Raw genomic sequence first — 20,200 nt, forward strand, 5'->3', positions numbered from 1 at the left:
TGTCTTCCACCTCAAGATTACTGTGGGCATCTCAATTCATCATAAGGAATGTATTAGTCTATTTTCAGTTACTATAATGAAACACTCAAGGCTGAATACTTTATAAAGAAAAGAAGTTTATTTAGCTCATAGTTCTGGAGGTTAAGGGTATATCCTGATAAGGACCTCCGGGCAGATGGTATTTCAATGGTGGGAGCACCACCATTGATTTAGTATATTTGGGATGGGGCTGGAGAATTTGTATTTATGTTTTCAACAAATAACCTGCAGTTCAGGGGAGCTCATTTGAGAATCACAGCTATAAGTAACAGGGGGTGAGCAGAAGAATTCACATAAGGGATTAAAGTTATCAGTTTTTTCGGTGGATCACCCATGGAATTAACCTAAGGATGGAGTTATTTCCTACAGAGGTTAAATCCCTCAGATATAGCAGCTCCCTTTTAGCACAGCCTTACAAGGAAGGCAGCTGCCCTTAAGGCTAAAATTATACTGTTCAGCACATATGGTGTCTTTGTCTGTTTTCTGTTGCTATAATTGAATACCTGAGACTGGGTTATCTATAAAGAATAGAGGTTTATTTAACTCATGGTTCTGGAGGCTGGAGAGTCCAAGAGGATGGTGCCAGCATCTGCCTGGCATCTGATGTGGTCTTCTTGCTGCATCATAACCTGACAAAAGGCATCACACGGTGAGACAGAAGAGGTGGGCTAGTTCTTTCCTCTTCTTTTAAAGCCACTAATACCATCTTGGGGGCCCTATCCTCAGGACCTCACCTCCTCCTAAATAAGTCCCAAAGCCTCCCTCCAAATACCATTAACATACGATTTTGGAGATTATGTTTTCAAACTTTTGGGGCACACATTCAGACCATCACATATGGTGTTCAGAGGGTTCAGAGGACTTGGTCCCTGTTCCATCTCTGTGACCATCTGGCTGTTTGGACTTGGACAGAGGTGTTAAACAATCTGAATGTCAACTAGGACATCAGTAACAATAATTAGTACCGTTTATTGAACAATTACATAGATCCTTGTTTAATACAACTTCCCTAAAATATAAATCCTGTTTTCGTTTTACAGGTAAGAAAATGAACTTTCAGAGAGAAAATAACTGGCTCAAGATTGTTAAGACTAGTAAGGGGTAGAGTTGAGATCCCAAACCATGGATTTTACTTTAAGCTCCAAAGCTTATGCACCTAACTACATGATTTCTGAAAGTAGAGCTTACAAATATAGTCCTTGGAATTTCTGAGTTGCCTATGAGATCTTTTTCAAACATTTATTATTTTTTTTCGAAGTAGTTGGACACAATACCTTTATTTTATTTATTTATTTTTATGTGGTGCTGAGGATCGGACCCAGGGCCTTGCACGTGCTAGAGGAGCGCTCTACCACTGAGCCACAACCCCAGCCCCTGTCTATGAGATTTTTTTTGTAATTTAGTATTTTTTAATATTTATCATTAAAGCATTGATATAAGCAAATATTGGGTCATGTGGACAACTTTTCTAGCTGATTTCAGGCCTGGCATTTGCATTGGCCTCGGAATCAAGTAAAACAATTTTAATTGTCCCAACTAAATGACAGAAGAACACGGTAGTCTTCATTTATGAATGATGTACCCAGCAAAGAGCAAATGCCTTGAAGACAAAGTATACACAGGAAGTACATGAACAAAACAGAGAGGAGAGGTTCAGCACTCAGTTACCAAGTGGCCCACGGCAATTAAAAAAAAAAAAACCAATACAGCCACAGGAGCCCAGGTCAGTGAGTTTCACATCCACGTAATGAATAGCTATTTAGTTTCACAGACCAGCATCATCTGTCATATCGAGTTAATGTTCATTTCAACAGTGCAGATTTGGTAGTGTTACTTGAATTTAGCTTGCAAATGTGTTTGTGTTTTATAGTGGCTTAAAGCTGCAAGCCTCTGAGGAGTTTATTGTTGGTTTTATGATGTACATATGTGAACAAAACTAATATAAGTCAACTCTTGGAGTCCAAGGGAAATTTTGTTTTTTAATGGGGGCCTGAAAATTGCTTAAAAATTAAGCCAGGGTTTGGGTTATAGACAACAGAAACTGTATCTGGTTAACATAAGTGGAAATGGAGTTTATTGGGAACGTACTGGGTAGCTGAAGAACAGATGAGAAGACTAGAAAATCAGACTCAGCAAGTGGTTGGGAAGTAGATAGCGTAGTCTATGCCCAGAGCCCCAGCCCCCTGGTATAGATAAACTCCTGACTCCCAGTGCTGAGTCACCATCTCTGCCAGTGTGACAATTCTAGGACTGGATGTCATGACTACCAAGCCTTAGGTCATTCCCTCAAGAGTTAAGACCCTGGACAAGAACACCAGCTAGCTGAGCCTATCTCTTAGCCCCAGGGTAGGACTCTCTGGCTCCTTTTGGCTTCTGTAGACACAATTCATGGAGAATATCCCCAGCTAGAAAGGGAGGCTAGATACTGGGGAACTAAAACCCAGCCATGTCCTGTGGACACACCCTTCTATAAACCAGAAAATGGGACCAATTTCAGAAATGTCAGCATTAAATAAGATAACCTCATGGACAGCAACTCTGAAGTCCTGTCCACAGGTTTGCTGGTCACTGGGGCAGCTCCAATGAGGCCCCACTCTGGTCAATGAATGAAAGGCCCAGACCCCACACGGGTGTTTTTGTTTCATGTCCCACAGTACAGTGGGTATATCAGGAGGGAACCACCCTGGCCATTGAACAGGCCTGAGAAACAAGGCGCCATCTTGGAAGCAGAGAGAAACCCTCACCCAACACCAGTGTCAGTGCCTTGGTCTTGGGCTTCCCAGCCTCTAGAACTGAAAGAAATACATTTCTGTTCTTTATAAATTACCTAAATATTTTTATCTTACCTAAAATATTTTTACCTAAACTGTGTCTTCCTTGAAAAAAAACAAATTATTCTTTCTATTTAAACCCACTTTTTTCTGTTATTTACAAAAATCAAGCAAATGAAAGGCCTCTGGCTTGGGTTTTGGAGTGGAAATTTGGAAAACAGTGTTTCTCAGAGCAGTGTTTCTGTTGCCATCCTCCTGGGCTAATCGGTTTTGCTCTGAGCATGAGAGATGGGAAGCGTTTGTCCAGGTCTTTGATGGCACTTGCTAAAAATGCCGTCCTGTGGTGCTTCACATGTGGCTGTAATTAACTGTGTAGAAAACCTGCTGCACCAGGAGAGAACTGTGTATTCTGTGCTCCGCATTACAAAACGGTTTCCCCTTTCTTATTTTGGTCGCAAATCCTCCACTTTGAAGGTGTTTCATTTTGGGAACTGCACAGGAAGTTCCTGATGGAGCATTGCTTTCTTTGCAATAATTTCTGCACCGGGAAATAGGTTTGTTTTTCTCCCTCCTTCTCGAGTTACACAAAGACGTTGGTGGAAAAACCACTCTGCTGTGTGACCTGCCCTTCCCCCCACCTCTCTGACCTCATCTCTACCATTCTTCCCCCACTCCCATCTTAGTTCAGCAGCTCCAGCCTCCTGATTGGTTTTGGGTCATGCCTCTGGGCCTTTGCACTCGCTCTGCCATCACCTGCCACAGCATGGTCTTCTCCCCCATGGTACACATGTGATTTGCTCCCTCAGTTTCATTAAGGTTTCTGCTCAAATGTTGCCTTGCTATAAAAGTCTCCTTACTTCTAGTAATTCCATCCTCCACCACACTGGTACTTAACTCATTCATCTTGGGCTCCTGTTTTCCAGGGCACTTGAAACACTATCTAACTGTTTATTTGTTTATTATCTGGCTTCTACTAGAATGTGATACACAGGAGGCACAGACTGGCTATTTCTCTGCTCATCATCACTACCCAGAACGTAGTAGGCATTCAGTAAACTGTGTGTTGAGGATGGGGTTGTAGTTCAGAAGTGGAGCGCTTGTCCAGCCTGCACAAGGCCCCGATTCAGTCCCCAGTGCTGCAGAAAAAAAAGTCCGAAAACTCAAAAACACTGTGTTAATGAGAGAATTCATATGATAGTAAGAACTGTCATTTAATAATTGACATAGTAAGAACTATCATTTAATAAATGACAAATGTATCCATTATAGAAGAGTGATGTTATACTGATGTAGTAAAGTCACAGAGGTCTGGTGGCAATGAGGAGGCCACTGTAGGAGTTGGTGTCAGGATCAAAACCACTAGGTCAAAGGGAAAATGGAATATTTAAATCTTCAGTCTTGACTCCTCTGGATCCCTGGCTCATGTCTCCAACTGCCTTTCCCACATCTGCTTTTGGATGTGTCATGAGCAGCTCACACAATGTGTGTGCAAAGTGGAACTCTTAGTTTTCCCCTCCCTGCAGTAAAAATCTGCTTCTTTCTCAACTTTCCATTTTGGTTAATGACTACTTTCCACCTTTGCTCAAGCCAAAAGCGAAATGGTCATCACAGGAGCCTCACCTCACGTTCCTTCAATCATAATATGCAACCGACCAGAGAGCTTGATGATGCTCCCTGACCCAGCTGACCAGCTGACCATCAATGATCTGTGTTCTGTTTCCATAGCGCAGAGCTGTTGACCGGCAGTAGCTGCCCACAAAGAAACCACATCTCCTAGTCCCCCTTTATTCACGAGAGGCCACAGGACTAGTTCTCACCATGGAACAGAAATAGCATGTGTGCGACAACCTGGCCCATGTGGTTAAGAAGCACGTATGTCTTCTTCACACTCTTTCTCTGGCTGGATAAAGAAGTCTCTGGGGCCCCAGAAGCTGGAAGAGTCCCAAGATGCAGAATCCTGGATCCCTGAGTTACTGCTTGGAGGAGAGCCACTGTCTCCTCCAGAGCCACCTGATTAGGCTTGATGTAAAAAACTCAAGATTTTAGAATTCATTTGCTGTGGTTGCTGGCAATACCCTACTAGATCATCTACCTCCAAAATATCTCTCTAATCTGTCCACATCGCTTTAGTGATCTTCCTCTCATTTTGAACCACTGTCTTTTCTCTCCTGAAAGATTGTAGAAGTGCAACATCTCCTTGCTTTTACCAGCCATCAAGAGATATATTTTTTCCTTTCTTTCTTTTTTGTAGTACTAGGAATTAAACCCACAAGTACTCTATCACTGAGTCACTCTCCACTCCAGCCCTTTTTAGTCTTTGGGATAGGGTCTCGCTAAGTTGCTGAGGCTGGCCTTGAATTTGTGATTTTCCTGCTTCAGTGTTCTGAGTCACTGCGATTATAGGCATGCACCACTGTGTCTGATCAGAGAGTTGTGTGTGTGTGTGTGTGTGTGTGTGTGTGTGTGGTATCAGGGATTGAACCCAAGGGCATTAAAACATTGAGCCACATCCCCAGCCCTTTTTATATTCTATTTTGAGACAGGATCTCACCAAGTTGGTTAGGGTCTTGCTAAATTCCTGGGGCTGTTTTTTTTTTTTTTTTTAAATACTTATTTCTTTCCTTTTTAGGTGGACACAGAATCTTTATTTCACATTTATGTGGTGCTGAGAACTGAGTCCAGTGCCTCACGCACGCTAGGTGAGCATGCTACCAATTGAGCCTCATCCCCACCCCCCTGGAGCTGGTTTTGAATTCGATGTTCTCCTGCCTCAGCCTCCCCAGCTGCTGGGATTATAGTAGTGCGCCAATTCACCAGGATCTTACCACTGTTTTAAATGAGGTGTTTTGGTTTTTTTTTTTTTTTTTTTTTTGCAGTGCTGGGAGTCAAACCCCGAACCTTGTGCACACTAGGAAAGCATCCTTACCACTGAACTTATCCCCTTAAAGGTTATTATTAACCAGGCATGGTGATGCATGCCTATAGTTTAAGTTACTGAGGCAGGAAAATTATTTGAGCCTAGGAATTTGAGACTAGTCTGGGCAACATCGGGGGGGCACTGGGTTCGATCCTTAGCACCACATATAGATAGATAAATAAAATGGAGGTATTGTGTTCAACTACAACAACAACAACACTTTTTTTTTAAAAGATCGTTGTTACTGTTGTTGCCATTTTGCAGTGCTGGGGGTGAAACCCAGGACCTCACACATGCTAGACTAGTGCTCTCCCCTGAAGTTAACCCATATAACTTAAATTATGTCTCCCAGATAATGGTCTCTCTCCCTACCTTCTCCCCTACATCTCCCGTTAGGCTATGAATTGTGACTCTAGGAGTTTGTCCTTCCCCTCTTTCTTCCTCTCTCTTCCTTTCTCCTTCCCTCTCTTCTTTCCTTGATTCTCATAGCCTGTAAGTAGCACCGTGCATATAAGAACAGAATGTAAAAGAGGAAATTGAAACGCAGAGAGATCTGGCAATTCTAGTTTGAAGTGTTTCTCTCTGAGGTAGTGTTGTACTTTTCATACTCAGGAAAACAAACCAAACATGCTCATTTTGGGTAAGTTCCCCAATCGAAACCATTCTGTCTGAGAAGCAGCTAGCTAACAACAGTGGTCAAACTTGAACTGGCCTTGAATCCAGTATCTGCAACATTCTTTTCTGGAGAAAATGGCTCTTGTTATCTCTTGCGGCGGCCCAGTGAAGTTTCTCTCTAGCAAAGGCAGCAAGAATATATTGCCAAACCAAATTGTTATAGTTTCTGAAGGAAAATCTCTCATGTGAGGACAAATCCAATCTCTGGATCAGTGTTAGATACCCATCAGAAGTCTCAGGTCTGAGCAGTCATCTGGCCATAAATCTGGTTCTGATAAGGGGGCTCATTCAGAGCTATGCTGTGCCAAGAGCTGTCCCAGACAGGTCTCAAGATGGTATGTCTCCAAACCTGGGAACAGTGTCCTCAGGCATAGCTCTTCAGCTAATTCTGAAAGGAGCTCTGGGCTCAGGTTACCACCACTCAATATGGCCCCATCCTTGGACTCTATCCACTTGAGTAAAGGATAAAATCAGAATTGGGTCATGGTGCAGGTGAGGTTCCTTCTAGACTAGAGGAAAGGCATTCATTTTTACTGAGTGCTTACTGTGTGCCTGGCACTGGTAGAGGCTTTTATAAACATCTGTCTAGAAATTCTGCAAATGTTTAACCTTGGGTAGTTCTGTTATATACCCCCTTTCTAATCTTCTGACTGTATCCATGAAATCTGAGCAGGAGAGGATGTAGCAGCAGTCAGACCTTGGGGTTGAATTCTGACCACTCAGTCTAGAATGATAGCTTAGCAACGGCAATGTTTGCTCTCAGCCATATGCCCAGTGCTAGAACAGCACCTCGCACATAGGAGAACCTCAATACCTTGTTGCGTTGGGCTGCTTAACTTAGAGCCTTAAAATTCTGAATTCCTACAACAAAAGTAGGAAAAATATAACCTAAATCATAAGATTCTTTAAAATTATTTTTTAAATTTTTGAGATAATTGTAGATTCACACACAATCCTAAGAAGTAATACAGACAGATCCTGTTTCCTTTTTCTCCTGTGGTAACATCTTGAAAAACTTTAGGACATGATCATATCTAGGACATGGATCAGTCCATTGGTCTTGTAGGATTTTTTTTTACTGTTGTTTAAAATGGGATCTTGCCATGTTGCCCGGACTGACCTTGAACTTGTAGATTCAAGGTATTCTCTTGCCTCACTCTCCTAAATAGCATGACAGGTATGTGCCACCATGTCTGGTTCCTCATAGGGTTTTTAAAATCAAATGCAATTATAAAGGCGTAATGTTTAGCACAGTGCATGCATATGAGAACCATTTAAAAATTGTAGAGGATATCCTGATAGGAGGCTATCTGGTGTAGCTCAGTGCTTCTCAAAGTTTAGTGTGAATATGAGTCAGGAAGCTTATCAAAATGCAGATTCTAAGTCAGTAGGTATTGTAGGAACCTGAGAGTCAGCATTTATGCTAGGAAGTGCCTGTTGCAGTTTGTAGACACTGCTGAGGGGCAAGAATAAAATGTGGACTCCAGAATCAGATGGCCAAGTTGAACTCTAATTCTGTGCTTATTATCTTTAAGATCTTGGACAAGTTATTTAATGTCTCCATGTTTCAGTTTCTCCATTTGTATAATGGGGATATAGATAATCTCTATTTTGTAGGCTGTCATGAGGCTTTATTGTCATTCAGCTCTTAGAGTGGTACCTGGAACATAGTTAAGTGCTAATTAAATATTGAGCGTTATTATAATTGTAGACCTTTTTACTAATTGCTCATTGATATAAGGTAATTTTGAGTTTTTCCATTGGTTACTTCAGTCCCTTGAAAAAGAGAAATAATGGTCAATATATTCACATATTTCAAAATTGCTAAAAGCATAATTTTTTTCCTTGTTATTATTCCCTAAACAATATAGTATGACAACTCTTTTTTATGTATTTTTTATTTATATGTGACAGCAGAATGCATTACAATTCTTATTACATATATAGAGCACAATTTTTCATATCTCTGGTTGTATACATAGTATATTCACACCAATATGTGTCTTCATAAGTTTGACAACTCTACATAGCATTTATATTGCTTTATGTATTGTAAGTACCCTAGAGGTGATTTAAAGTAGATAGGAGGATGTGCATGGGTTATATGCAGATTTGACATCATTTTACATGAGAGACTTAAGCATCTGAGGATTTGGGTATCCTAGGGGTGGGGTGGGGAGATCCTGGGAACAATGGAAGGGTGACTGTATCTGATAACAGACTTGTGTCCAGAATATATAAAGAGTTCTTACCATTCAATAATAAAAAGTTCAATTTAAAAATGGAGAGAGAGAAAAAGAGAGAGGAAGGAAGAGAGATTATTGTTAGAATGGACTTTGAGAGCCCTTCTAGGCCCCAAATGGCAAATATCTGCTTCACAAGTTCCTTTTCGCTGCCCATAGCAGACATTATCAGTCAATCCTGACATACAACTGAGCCTCAACTGTGTCCCATAGACCTCAAGAGAGGGTTCCCAGGCAAAACTGTTGTTCAAATTGAAATTTGCTAATCTTGCCCTGGACCAAGCTTCTCTCAGATGGGAGCTGGATCCAGAGGTGTGAAATGAGTTCCCTGGGCATACATTGTCACCTAGAGACCAATATACACCAGAAACCACTGCTTTTGACTCCTTAATGCTTTCTGTGAGACAAGTTGGAAGGAAGAGAAGAAAAAAGCAGGAGAGATTTATATGAGCACATTGTAAGCAAAGGGATGTATGTAGGAAAAAAAAATCATACTTCTTAGGACATGGAGGAGAACAATGGAAGTCTACATGTACTATGAGCATCTGATATAGGTGACTATCTGTGGTTCCTTTATCCCCCCCACCCCACCGGCAGTATGACATGGCAGAACTTATTGAAAAATAAACCGAAGTTGACCCTGAACAATGGGGCTAGGGACATTCCCCCCCCCATCCTACCAGTTGAAAATTGGCTGTGTATAACTTTTGACTCCTGAAATAGCAACAGCAGGTGGCTACAAAATTATTACAGTGGTACAGTGTGTGCTATAGTTAATTTTATGCAGTTATGATTTAATAACTGTATCTTTAATAAGTTTGTTGATATTGCTCTTGACAGAATGGTGCCATGCACCACCTGTGTGTATATGAGTTTTGATAAATTTTAACTTTCTAAAATAGATTTGTGTATAATTTTATAGTAGTAAGTGACAAAATAGACATATATTTTATGTATTCATGGCACACTTTTTCCTTTTCTTGTTTTCCCCTTTCCTCCCTCCCCCTTTTCTCCCCCTCCCTCCCTCCCTTTCTTTCTTTTTCTCATATTCTAGGCTCTGTGGTTCATCTGAGAGGTTTTTTTTTTCTAAATGGCTACAAATCTTGGGGTGGGGGGAGATCTGCCTATAAGTGAACCCATGCAGTTTAAATCTGTGTTGTTGAAGGATCAACTGTACTTATTGGACCATTTTGAGGTTTAAATTAGATAATACTGTGAATAGCACTTAGAACGGTACCTGGAACGCAAATGCTCACTAAACATTAGAAATTATTATTAGTATTATTTTACACGACTTCCTATTCAGTACACTGTCATTGAAATAAGATCATTTCAGATTTTTCCACTGGTTTTCCATTTGGTGTGGAAAGTGAAACTTCTTCACATTGCTTTCACTAATGGAAGAGATGAAGGAGTGCAGAAAGGCAAACACCTTATTCTTAGCTAACTGCACTCCTGAGAACCTTTCGACGTGTGGCAGTCTTGGGGCCATGCCACTCCTGCAGCTGGCAGTGGACTATGCTTCTCATTTCTGAACTATGCTTGACTCCACCGACCCTTTGGGATGCATGACTTCCAGGCAGATCAGATGACAGCCAATTCTGGATTAGTAGAAAGAAAGGAGTCTCCCTCTGAGTAGTGTGAACCATGTAGGTATAAAAGGAGTCAGTTCTGAAAGTCATTTACAAGACCGTGAAGGTACCGCAGTAGTTGTGGGAAGGCGGTGGTAGAAAGAAAAAAAAAAAAACGGTAGTAGGGACCGCAATCAGGAAGCCAAAGCTGTCAGGGAACTCCTTGGCAGAAAGAAAGAGCTGGATGGGGGAGGAGACACAAAGAAAAAGAGAAAGACTGATCAACAACTTCATGGCCCATGGGTGACAGCCACAATATCAGTCCACAAAGCATCCTTTGGCCCTCTGTGTTTCTTTTTCCTTTTTTTTTTTTTTAATTAAAAATGGTTTAATATGAAACATTTCAAACATTTGTAAGATTAGAGAATAGTAGAACCACTCCCCTTAGCCTCCCCACATCCTTCTCTTCATATCCACAACATGGTTTTAACAATGACCAACTCTGGGCCAATCTTGTTTCTTCTTTAACTCCAGGCAACCACTTACTTGATTATTTTGACTTTTTAAAAAATAAACTTTTGGTGCATTTGTAAAAGCCTTAGTTTGGAACACAGTCTCTTCAGTAGTCTATGTACAGCCTACTTTTATTTATTTAGTGAGCTACTTAGGTAGTGTTTGCTTTGATTTTGATTTGCCAAATCTTTTTCTTTAGTTCCTTAGACATTTTAAAAAATTGTGGTGAAAGACTTAACATACAATTTACTTTTTTAATCTATCTATCTATTTATTCATTTATTTGAAGCTGGGTTGCTCAAGTGATTTTCCTGATTCAGTCTCCTCAGTATCTGGGAGTACAGAGTGTCACTGTGTTCAGCTTCTGACTATATATATGTGTATATACATATACTATATATTTGTATGTATATATATATATAGTTTTTATACATATATACATACATACATATAGTTTTATCACAAATTTATGTTCTACTAAAATTATTTTTCATTTTATATTTTTAAAGTTTTTTTTTTTTGGTACTGGGGATTTAATCCAAGGATACTTTACCACTGAGTTACATCCCCAGCCCTTAAATTTTTTTATTTATTTATTTTTTTGAGACAGGTCTTGCTAAGTTGCTGTGGCTCTCCTTGAACTTGGTGATCTTTCTGCCTTAGCCTTCCAAGTCTCTGGGATTACAGGTATGTACCACTGTGCCTGGCTCATTTTATTTTATTTTTTAAATATTTATTTTTTAGTTGGACACAATATCTTTATTTACTTATTTTTATGCGGTGCTGAGGATTGAATCCAGGGCCTCTCTTGTGCTAGGTGAGTGCTCTACCACTGAGCCACAACTCCAGCTCTCATTTTATTTTTAATCTTACAAATAGAATCTCTATGAGTCATTTGTTAGGCTAAAGTACACTGTGTGCTGTGTTCTAATTCCAGTTTTCCTATACCTTAAAACATTTCCCCCTTCCTTCCATCTCCTGCCCCCCTCTCTCATTTTTTTTTTTTCAATACCAGGGGTTGAACCCAGGGGCACTCTAACCAAGCTACATCCCTAGTCCTTTAAAAATTTTTAAATTTTATTTTGAGGAAGGGTCTTGCTAACTTGCAATCCTCCTGCCTCAGTTGATGGGATTGCAGGTTTGGGCCACTGTGCCTACCCCTCCTATACCTTTATAGCTAACCTTTTTTGGTGGTAATGTGTGTGTCGCTACTTTACACAACTAAAACAACTTGACTAAAACAACCATGCTTGGATGCTGCCAGAGCTCAGTCACACTCCTGCTGATGTAAGGCAAGGAGTGAGATGAATTCATGCAACGGCTGAAGACTGGTCATGTCCATGAGAAAAGTTCCTCTGTCCCCATGAGTTATTTTCAGAGTAAGGTTCACTCTAAGCAGTGATGGAAATTACAGAGGCAGCTTTAGGACCTCCACACTGACCTTGAATGGAAATCATTTAGTAGCAAGCAAATGGCAATGTTGTCATAAAGATCAAATGAGATAATGATATGTGGGAACACTTTGTGAACCCTGGGCCATTTTTATAAATGTGCAGTTGTATTATTTTGTCATCATTATTCATTTGTGATATCTAGGCAGATTGTTTCTCTTTTCCTCCCGCGTAAGTGGGTGTCCATAAAGTGCTCAGCAAGACTAGTCTGGAGGAGAGAAAAGGGGAGAGGTAACTATTCACTTGTCCTTTGCCCCTCCAATACCTCCTCAAAGGAAGAATTATCATCTGCCTTTTTTTTTTAAATTTATTTTTTGGTGTAGATGGACACAACACAATGCCTTTATTTTTAAGTGGTGCTGAGGATCGAACCCGGGCCTGGCCCATGCTAGGTGAGCGCTCTACCACTGAGCCACCATCCCAGCCCTTATCATCTGTTTTAACAGATGAGAAAACCGAGGCTTGATAACTCCTCCAAAGTTTCCTAATGAATACAGGTGGGCTGGGATTCAAATCCAGGTTTGACTCTGGAACCCTTTCCCTGTTTTGCCACACTTTCTGGAATCTGTCCCAGCAGTCCTCATTCTTTCCTTATTCTCTGTCTGAATCTGGCAGGATGAACATCTCCGATTTGTGATCTTTCTCGGAATTTCTTTTCCTATTCGGGTACTATTGATGAACTTAAAAGTCTAAGCAAAAATATTGGGAGGACAGGGCACTTTCAATTTGTGAATTTTGAGAGGAACCAGGAAATCCAGGGGTGGCTGTGCATGTCACTTAGGCTGTCACATCTCCAGGGCTCAAATCGGCTAGGTGGATGGGTTGGAGGAAAGTGCCTTTAACCAGGGCCACAAGATCAGGGCAACCTGTTTCAGTTAAACCATCTCCTCTCACTGTAGTACGGAGCTATTGGTACCTGTCCTACATACACAGCAGGTTTGGGATCCAGTGAGGTAACGTGCTCTGGGTTGACACGATCAGATGAGGTAGCAGATGGGAACACAGTTTGAAAACTGCAAAGCATTTTTTCTTCCCAGCCCTAAGGTATTTGTTTTAATTGTTCTCATTCCCTCTCACAAAGCCCTCTCCTGGGAAAGCCCTTATGATAAGGGCTCCTCCTAAAGACGGAGGTTTGAAAACAGCCCGGGAGGTTAGCAACGTGAAGCCGCGTAAAGCAAATTAGAGGAAGTCCAGTCACTATTTATTTTATGAAGTTAGCGGCTGAATATGTTAAGCAAATGTTTTCTTAATTGTGGCAGTATGAGAAAAACAATGGGGGGAGGGGCAAGGGCGTCCTGGGATGGGGGAATGTCAGGCCTCCCCTCCCCTCCCCGTCCCCAGCAAATCTCCAGAGAATGACAGGAAAAAATTAAAGACAGGCCTTTTCTTTTCGTGGTCACATGTCGACGCTGCCGCTGTAATAAGAACCTGCGCCAATTAGAAACGTTCACCTCCTCCTCCCCGCCCCTCCCCGGGCCCATTTCAGAGCAGGCCGGGTCGTGGACTCCAGGAGTTTGCCAAACACAGCAAACACTGGTGTGCGAGCTGCGGAGGGGACTCTTTCTACTCCGACCTCCCTCCTTCGCCACTCGGCTCCCTCCCTTCCACACAGTTTTGATTTATCAGGACTTCCTTCTCTAGGAGAGGGGGCGGGGGACGAGAGACGCCTCTGAGCGCCTGGGCTGAGAGTGAGTGTGTGTGTGTGTGAGCGCGCGCGGGTGTGTGCGCGCTGTGGAGTGGCGGAGTGTAAAATGCTGTAATGGGAGGAAACCGAGCCGCGTCCGAGCGCCCTGAACCGCAGCGGCTCTTCTGATTCCAGGTGGCACCTGAGCGCAGACTTCCAAAGCAAGTGCGACCTGTACCTTCAGGTACGTGGAGCCGTCTGCCTGTCCCGGCCGTGTGGCTTGGGTGTGGGTGAGTAACGAGAGGCAGAGGCCAAGAGTAGCCCAGGGTGGTGCCCCGTGGAGCGTGGAGCTCGGGAGGCGGGAGGCAACTGTGCGCGCCGGTGTGCTCGGGTGTGGACGCCGACCCAGGCGCTGCAGGGTTGCTACGCCCTTGGGTTGCAGAGTGTGAGGCTGGGAACGACAGCGGGTCGGAGCAAAAGGCAGCGTGGGTGCCTCAGGTCTGATTCATTTGCGCTCAACTGAGAGGGCTGAGTGGCGGGTAAGGGGCAGCAAGTCTAGGGGCCACGGAGTACGACTGGACTGCGGTGCTGTGTCCGCGGGGTGCAGGAACCTATGGGGAGCGTGTGCGAACGTGCCTGGCCCTGAGCGGCAGGAACCTGGGCACGCACCAAATGTTCGTTTGTGTTTGTGCACTGAAGGTGTGTGTTCCCACGGGGAGCACACTGTGTGGGCTGTGCCCACGTGCCCTTATTTGCAAGCGCCTACTCGGAGGGGCCCATGCTGGGAGCACCAGGCCCCCAGCTAATATTCTCCACCCGAACGCGCCTGCAGCAGCTGGGTAGGTGCGAGCTGACGCCCCGCGCGCCGCGTGCGGGGGAGGGGAACGAGCTTCACCGGCAGCTCGGGGCCCTGGCCCCGCCTTCCCACGGGCTCACCTGGGCTCGGCCCCCACCTGCTCGTGGTGGAGGCGTGGCCTGGGCGTGGTCTGGGCGGCCCAGCGGAACTCGGGAGAAGGCGGGCGGCGCCTCATTCCAGGGATTCCTCACGCTCCGGTCCGCCGCGGAGCCGGCCCGACGCGCGCGGCCCGCGTCTGCGTGTGCTTAAACGACAGCCGGTGCGGGAGCGCGGGCGCGAGCGCGCCTGTGCGTCCGCGCGCCCCCGGAGTGCTCCCCGCGCGCCTGGCGGCCCCGCCTCTGTCCCTAGCCGCCCCCTGCGGGGCCCGGCCGGCCCGAGGCGGGCGAGCCTGGAGCCGCCCGGTGGTGAGTGAGCAAGAACCGGGCGGGCCCCGAGCTGGGTAAGGGCTGGCCTGCAGGGGACCTTAGGAGTGGGTTGACCTGGAGCGGGACAGGGATGCCTTCCTTGAGGGGTGGAGGCGGCTTGTCCTCACAGGACAGCCTACGAGGCTAACGCTGGGGATGGAGGCGACTGTGCTTCGGGAACGGGAGATCCAGCTCTTGGAGGGGGTCCTAGGCACCGGGCCGACGTTGAGGCCCCGCACCCTGCATCCGCTTAGTCCCGGCCCGCCTCAAGCCAGGGCTGCGGCGCGGGGCTGAGGGAAGGGGCAGAAGATGGGTAGCAGGGACCAGGCTCTTTCCTCTTACTACACTTCCCGCCTCTTGCCCCAAACAAAACTGCACACTGTTCCTGCACTGTGTGCAGGCCTCGCCGAAAAGCAAAGGTCTTTTTCTTTTTTTGTTTTCGGTAGTCTCCTTTGATTAATCACACTGAGACATTTACTTGTCTCAGGTTAGGATGACAGTACTTGCTGGGGCTGTTAAGTTAGTCTTTATGCGCTTTACTGGCATGTAGTCATCTGTTTAAGCTAGATGATTAAAAAAATCGGTTTCACTTTGATCATCGGTGCTGTATGTTGCTAGTTGTGTTTCCTTCTCTGTGGTTAATAGGAACCAGCAGCCTGGTGCGGGGGTGTGGGGGGAAGTGGAGGCGGCTCTTGCAGTTTTATCTGCGCTGCTTGCCCCTCTATTTAAAAGGTACTATCCCAGTTTGTAGGGTTTTAGAATCTTTTTTTCTAAACCCAAGGCTACCTTGACTAAGAAGGAGACTCATTTGGAACAAAGACAAAACACGATAAACGTCAGTTTGCGTGTTAAAATTTGAAGGTCAACTTTGCGTACCAAACTTTGACTCTTTGCCCTAGTGTTTTAAAGCCCACGGCCTTGAGGCTCATTGTTTCCCACTGCAGCTAAGGAGGAGACTGGCATGACTGCCAGAAGGGTAGAGTAGGAAGTTTGAAAGAGATCTCTTTTGGGGGGGGGGGGGGCAGCATTAAGTGGGAACCAATGGAGTGATTTTTTTTTTTTTTTTTTTAAGATCCTGGAGATGGAACCCAAGGCTTCATGCATGCTAGGCAACATGCTACCACAGGGCCACATCCCCAGCCCTCATGGTGTGGTCATGGGAGAAGTTATTTATTATCTCTAAATCTCCATGTTCTGAATTTAAATAATGGATTTAGAAATACTTTCCTCAAAAGTTTCTTATACCCAAGAAAGATCTTGGTCTTTCTAAGGTCTTTTTTTTCTTTCTTTTTGGTCTTGTGTAGTTCCTGTTGCATCTGGCTGAAAAGTCCCCCACCCCATGGAAATGATGTAAACCCTTCAGTTTGTTGTTTCACTTTGGCAAAATTTTAATCCCAGGCTGATTTCCCCTGCCATGCCACTGTTTTTTCACACTTCTGGGCAGCCTGCCTTTGCTTTTCCATTTGGAAGGGAATGCAAACTGATTTTTTTTGTTGTTGTTGTTGATCAAAACACAATCAATTAGGAAGACAATTCTGCTATAAATAACCATGGTCTGCATTCAAAAACTGTGAATGTTGTAGTAAAAACAGCTCTGGCTTCTTACTCCAGAGACTTGAGTTCAAGTCCCCTAGCTATGTCAGGAAGGTTTTGGATCAGAAAAAGTTACTCATACTTAACCTTTGCATTTTGTTTACCTCTGTAAGAGGGTGATACTGTCTGTTCCAGAACATCACACAGTTTCAGGAATTACAGGGAATAATGGGCTTTGAAAGTATTTTGTGTTAGGTTATTTATAAAAGCCTTTGAAGATTGGAAAGAACTTCATAAACACAGTTGTTGCCACTTCCCTTGACTAACTAGAGCTATGACTTTAAGATTTTAACAGTCTGTGCAGCTGTAATTAGGAAGCTAAAATCTTCACTTTTAAATGTTCTGTAATGTCAACTTCCTTTTAACTCCTTATTGGAGTTCATATTGTTATATGTTGTTACCTCCTACCTCTGGTGATGGCTAGACAGATCCAGAGGAAGATGTTACTTTTGTGTCTCTTCTGGATAGACTTGCTATGCAACTTTTAATTCACTTAATATTTAGAGTAGTAACAATAATAAATAAAAATCATCTTGCAACTTTGAATGTGACAATATAATCCGAACAGTTGCAAGTTGAGTGAAGCACAGAAAAACTTAGTAAATTATGACATGGCATAGTATATTATCATCCAGTCCTCTGTTTAATGTCTGAGTGAGAAAAGCTGTTGCAGGTATGAGAACCTGGTGGAGGAGGAAATTGTGTGTGTGTGTGTAGAACTTTTGTTAAGATATATTCTAAAGTTAATGAAGTCTAGGTGTGTGGGCTTAATAGAAGAGTAAAACAAATTAAAGCAAATATTGCTAATCAGCCTCTTGCTAATAGGACCCATTCACATTAAAAAAACTGTTGGGCACAGTGGTGCATGCCTGAAATTTCAGCTCTTCAGGAGGCTTAGGCAGGAGAGTTAAAAATTTGAGGCCCGCCTGGGCCATTCAGCCAAGACCCTGTCTCAAAATATAATAGGGATGGGAATGTAATTCAGTCCTTGCCTAGCATTTGTGAAGCCTGGGTTCAATCCCTAGTACTGCAAAACAAACAAAAATCTAGGAACTAAGTTGCCAAATCTTGATGGTACAAACTGCCCAGGTAGAAGAGGAAAGAGAACAGGAGATGTTGAAACCAGGAAAAAAAAAAAAATGTCATTGTATCTGGGATACAGTATAGAATGTACTTTCTGTGTCTCATGCCTCAGGCCTGATAATCAGATACAGCTGATTCATATTTATGAATTTGCCTACTTGCAAAAATGTGTTTGAAACCCAAAAGCAGTACTTGCAGTGCTTTGTTGGACATTGGGGAGCAAGTACATTATGAGGAAAAAATTTGAGTTCACTGATGCACGTGTTCCCAGCTGAGGTGGAAAAAAAGCAATATTTTGCTGCTGCCTTCAGCTCTCAAATTACATTACATATAAACAAGTGTGCTTTGGGGGACTCTTTAGCACCACCTTATTTTTTGGCATTTTTGTGCTTTATGGTTGGGGATTTTGTTAAAAATTGCCTCCAAATGTGGTGCTGAAGTGCTGTCTAGAGCCAAGAGGGGTTCAATAGTCTTGACAGAGAAAATTCCTGTGGGGGTTCAGGCATTAGATAGTTACAAGGCTGTTGTCTGCGGGTTTAGCATTATTGAATCAACAATGGATATTCAGTAAAGAATCTCTGAACAGAAATACAAAGAAAAAAGGTGATAAACTGGGTATGGTGGTGTAGACTATAATCCTAGCTACTTGGTAGGCTTGAGACAGGAGGATTGCAAGCTTGCGGCCAGCCTGGGCAATTTTGGGGGGCCCTAGACAGGGCCCCAAAATAGAAAAGGGCTGGGGCTGTAGTTCAGTAGTAGAGTATCCCTGGGTTCAGTCCCCAGTACAACAAAAAGTCTGAGCAGAGACTCAAAGGAACCTAATTCAGTGCTTATGGTGACTTTATGGAATATAATTACAGTGAATAATGAGAATTAACTGTCTTTGTTGATAGGTTAATTAAAGTTTGATCTAATATAGAATGTCATGAGTTAGAAAAGTTTATCTGGGCTTTAATAGGCTGGGAGTTGAGATTTGAATATTAGACCTGGGGTATTAGGGGAGCTTTTCCAACTTGAACCATGGTGCAAATTGATTTCTTTTTTTCTTTTTTTTTGCTGTTGAAGGGTGTCCTGGGGATTGACTCGGGGGGCAGTTTACCACCAAGTTACATCTCCAGTCGTTTTTTATTTTTTATTTTGAGACAGGATCTCGCTAAATTGCTGAGGGCCACACTGAGTTGCCCAGGCTGACTTTGAATTTGAGGTCCTCCTGCCTCAGCCTCTGCATTGGTTGGGATTACAGGTGTGAGCCACTGCGTTCAGCTGTCACTCTTATTCTTGAGCATAATAGGTCCCTTAGAATATGTGGCCCCTCAGCACTTGTGAATAGGAAATTTAAAGTATCTAAGTAGAATAAATATAAGAATGAAGCATATCCAGAGTAAGCTACAAATGCCAAAGAATTGTTTATTTCATATGCAATACTCTATAAGACTGAGGTCTTAAAAATGAAAAGGTAGATTTCTAGTAACCTAAATATCGAGAGCAAATCATAGTTCCTTTTTAATCTGGGCTAACAATAATGTGCAACAATGATGGGGAGTGGTAGTCTACTCCAGAAGTCTAGACTTGGAGTTGTATTGTTAGCATGAGACATAGCCCTGTCACTGTGGGCCTGCAGTTTAGGGATTTTCCAGGGACACCTCAGGGAGATGGATGAACTAAAGCCAGTAGTAAAAAGTTATGCCAGCATCAGGCAGCCTTGCTTCAGGGTTATGAAATGCGCTGTAAGTTTGGTTTTGCAACTTTAAGCCGCATAGATGGCCCTTGCCTGGCACATGGTCAGCTCTCATAGTCTGTGTACTTGTAGCAAATTAGTAGCAAACTGCATGGAAAAAACCGAGGATCTCAGTCATTGCATGGTGGCACTGCCTGCCAGCTCCTGTTGCTAGCGTCATTGATACCACATCCCTACCTTTCCACAGGGCTGAGGACGCCCAAGGACTGGGTGAAATCGAGCCTGGGGCCACTATATAGCTTCAGAAAACCTCAAGAGATTGAGTTAAGTGTTCATTTGGCCTTCCCATCTAGAATGGTGTCCCTTTATGCAGCCCAAGCCTACTGAAGTCTGGCTCTCCGTTGAGGTGATGAGTGGCCAGAGCTAAGTTGACACCCCGGGGCCTGAGGTTACCTGTTCTTGATATCTAAGGGGCCCTCTGTTGGACTGTCAGAGATTGATGTCCCCCTAGCCTGTCCATCTGCAGAGGCTTTATGGGGAGGGGACATACCTGAACCGAGTTACCAGCTTCTTTCATTTTCTAGGACAATGTGAGGTCCATTGCCAACAGACAGACCTGGCTCTTGTCTGGGGGCTTATGCAGGAGGTTGGCAAGCACCCGAAAGAAGCTTGATGAGGGATTTTAAGCATACACACATATATATTTTTTAATTCTCTGGAAATAACAGAACATGTAGGTATATTATTCATATTTTAAACATTTAGCCTGGTGAATTTTGGGA

General features: G+C 43.5%; 1 protein-coding gene across 4 annotated transcripts in view; it reads left to right on the forward strand.

Moving 5' to 3' along the window:
• Positions 1 to 13,711: 13,711 nt before the first annotated feature.
• The window catches only part of Vgll4 (vestigial like family member 4), a 137,515-nt gene continuing 131,026 nt past the window's right edge, over positions 13,712 to 20,200 (forward strand). For 2 of the 4 annotated variants that reach the window (XM_076841148.1, XM_076841147.1), the window contains exon 1: positions 13,712 to 14,048. The gene's annotated coding sequence lies outside the window, so the exon portion shown is untranslated. Of the gene's footprint in view, positions 14,049 to 14,069; positions 14,095 to 15,014; positions 15,100 to 20,200 lie in introns of those variants that run through there. The other 2 variants (XM_076841150.1, XM_076841149.1) reach the window with 2 other exon arrangements.

This window comes from Callospermophilus lateralis, chromosome 20 (genome assembly GCF_048772815.1).
Source record: "Callospermophilus lateralis isolate mCalLat2 chromosome 20, mCalLat2.hap1, whole genome shotgun sequence".
Taxonomy (NCBI): Eukaryota; Metazoa; Chordata; class Mammalia; order Rodentia; family Sciuridae; genus Callospermophilus; species Callospermophilus lateralis.